General features: G+C 43.6%; 1 protein-coding gene across 2 annotated transcripts in view; it reads right to left on the bottom strand.

Moving 5' to 3' along the window:
• Nucleotides 1–666, bottom strand: part of SPATS2L (spermatogenesis associated, serine-rich 2-like) — a 180,020-nt gene extending 179,354 nt beyond the window's left edge. The window contains exon 1 of one of the 2 annotated variants that reach the window (XM_008575549.1): nt 498–666. The gene's annotated coding sequence lies outside the window, so the exon portion shown is untranslated. Of the gene's footprint in view, nt 1–202; nt 283–497 lie in introns of those variants that run through there. The other variant, XM_008575550.1, reaches the window with a different exon arrangement.
• Nucleotides 667–3,092: the final 2,426 nt, after the last annotated feature.

Here is a 3,092-nt window from a genome sequence, read left to right as displayed (position 1 = left end):
CCGAGCGGGAGCCGCTGCCTGGGCCGCGCGCCGTCCCGAGCTCGCCCCGCGCTGCCGGCGCTCACGGCGGAGGGCGCAGCCAGCTCGGCCCCCGACTGGATGCCTTCACTGACACAACTCCGGCTCGGCCCGCTCCTCGCACGGCCACTCCCGCCTCTCGCAGCTGTCCCCGCCCGCCCGTCCGCCCCGCGGTGTCACTCACCAGGCACACACACCCCGAGCCGGCGCCCCGCGCTCCCGCGCGCACACACAGCGCTGCTCACGCCTCTCTCGGGTTTTGTATCCGCTCACACGCACGTTCTGACACAGATCCCTTCCCTCCACACGCCCTCCCTAGCTCCTTGCCCACCCCACTTTCTAGAAGAATCCCCGTACAGCTTCCGCACTTGGCTAGCTTGCCTCCTCGCCTTTCCCCAAACCTCCACCTCACCGAAACTCTCCCTGTTATTGATTTTGTCACAAACCGCACGTGTTGCAAGAGAATCATCCTCCCCTACCTGGGAAAATGAACTTCGTTCCCCCAGCACTGTCCACAAATGCAAGCTTCTTCTCCTTTTAGAAGGCAGTAAGGCTTCGTGGTGACGAGCCAAGCTTCAAACGTAAACAACGATAGCCTACTCGGAAATGACCGGAAATATGGAGCAGGGCAAGAGTGCTGGGGCTCGGCCCCGCCCCCCGCTGCTGGTCTACACACGGGGCTCTAAGCGTGTGCGGATTCACGCCGTGGGCATCAGCCCGTGGGAGTACAATAGCCGGGAGAGTACAGGGAGTTTCTCAATCACTGTTCGTGATGGAAGCACTTTAGACAACACTCCTCTTCCAGAGGCACTAGAGTGAAATGCAGGCAGCTCTCCAATTCAGTTAATTTTTTTTTTTTTTTTTGAAGGCTGACTTCTTAGCCTCTCTTTTTCTCAGTACCAATAACTGTTTCTCAGCGACTCCTTGGATGGCAAAGCCCCCTAACAAATATCAGACCAGAGTCGGTTACGCCTCTCAAGCTCCAGACTCTAATGGGCTTCCGAATGTCCAGCAGAATTGTACATCATCCTATGTTCAGGAATTCGTAATTTGAAATAAAATACAAACACTTTTCGGGTAAAGTTCAAATCTGCTGACAAAGCACAGCTGTAATAAGCAAGAAATGAAATTTTTTAAAAAAGGAATTCGTTTTCCTATGTGACTTGTGGTGGTGGTTCTTGCTACCTTATGGTCACTCTGAATTGGTGTGAGGATCATATAATTTATTTAAGAAACATGTGTAAAGTGCTTTATAAATATTAGCTTATTTAATCCTTCAAACAACCCTACCAGGTAGGCACTATTTTTGTCTCTTTTCACAGATAAGGAAACTGAGGCACAGAGGTGAAATAACTTGCCTAAGTTTTTAGTAAGCAGTGGAGGAAGGATGGGAGCTGGACAGTGTGGCCCCGCTCTGCCACAGATAGGGAAGCGGGCTTCTAGAAGCCTTATTACATACAAAGAACAAACAACATCCTACTACTTATTAGATTCAGGTGAAATCGTCAACTTGTAACTATTTGACTTAGAGTTTTATGCACTTTTTAGATTCTCTGGCAAAATAATTCATTTAAGTTGGGGTGGGAGATTCCCCCATATTCAGAATTCCAAAATGAATGATAAGTTATTGCTTTCCTAGGAAGGACTTTGGAAATAACAATGAATCAGTCTTCATTCCTTTCTTCTACCACTTTATACTCTCCCCAGGACTTCAAATTGGACTTGCTTAGTGAAGTCTGACAGAAAAATGCTTTCAAGAATATGACCAAAGGGAAGAAGCTGACCAGAGTAAGGCCAGAGGGAAGAAAGGCTTTCAGAAGCCCATACATGGCCTTTTATATAAGGGCTGCTTCCCAAGAAGGAGGTAGTAGCCATAAGAATAACTGCTACGTGTATTGAGAGAAAAGATGGTAAAGCATTGAATTGACGAAAAAACAAATCGAAGAACAGGAGAGCAGTCATGGCCACTGTACCACTAACTAGACTAAAATGAATTCTTTCCTGGGAATGGAGGCCTAGCCCATGAAAAGACAAGTATAAAAGAACTCTGAAGAAAACATTTTTATCTTTCAAGAGTTAGCGAAGGGGCACAACAAAAGAAATCAGACTTCTCAAAGTTTTATAGACAGTGAATTTCAAATCAAACTTACACCTTTTGCTGTTTAAATTAGTTTACTGTAGAAAAAATCAAAACTTCTGTTTCTGGGAGAAAGGGTTTAAAATGCTTATTGAAACATATATAAAAGCTTCTTTCAGATCAAATAACTAACCAAACAGTATTCTGATGAATTAAGCATAAATGATTTTAAAAGCATATGAATTACATTCTTCTTATTACATGGAGGTATAATAGGATGTGAAAATGATATATATTGGTGTTTATATCAGATATTGAAAGTTGATTTGAAAAATTACATTGTTTGAAATTTTGATCAGGGGATTATCTATCTACTTACTGCTAGTATGACTCTGTTGTTCAGAGTGATTGTCTGTGATTATAATCCATGAATCTCATTTTACTATTTCCTAAACTAAGTAGAAAAGGGAAGGTCTTCTCTGCAGCAAACAAACAAGAACCGTAACAGCAGACTTTTCTGAGGGATGAACAAAGTACGATAGTTTGTACTTTCTAATACTCCCATATAGGTATTTTAATCTGTATCTACTACTTTCCTCCATATTGTCACCTACATCCTTTATCCAGCATGCTTAACAGTAAGCATGAAGGAACAATGACATATCCTTCAATAAGGCTGACTCTTTCCTTGCGGTATTAATTTCAGCAAAATGCCACATTCCCTATTTTCCATCCCTAGATTGTGCTGGGTTCCTGATTCTTTAGGCATGGTCATTCTCAGCAGAATTCACATTCATGGAAGTAACTCAGATCCCAGAAGCATGTTTTAGGGATCAGTATGTATCTATTAGAATATTGATATCTGAATAAGTGGTGGGGACAGAGAATGATTTTAGTCGCTAGCTCCAAATCACTAGGCAATATTCAGACCTGATAGAGAGGGCCATCTACCATCTAGGGATCCTAAACATTGACTGGGTACAGTAGTTGGATGGAA

This window comes from Galeopterus variegatus, unplaced genomic scaffold (assembly GCF_000696425.1).
Source record: "Galeopterus variegatus unplaced genomic scaffold, G_variegatus-3.0.2 Scaffold1205, whole genome shotgun sequence".
In the NCBI taxonomy this organism is placed as follows: Eukaryota; Metazoa; Chordata; class Mammalia; order Dermoptera; family Cynocephalidae; genus Galeopterus; species Galeopterus variegatus.
The sequence above is the reverse complement of the archived record's forward strand: the minus strand, read 5'-3'. Positions and strand labels throughout refer to the sequence as shown.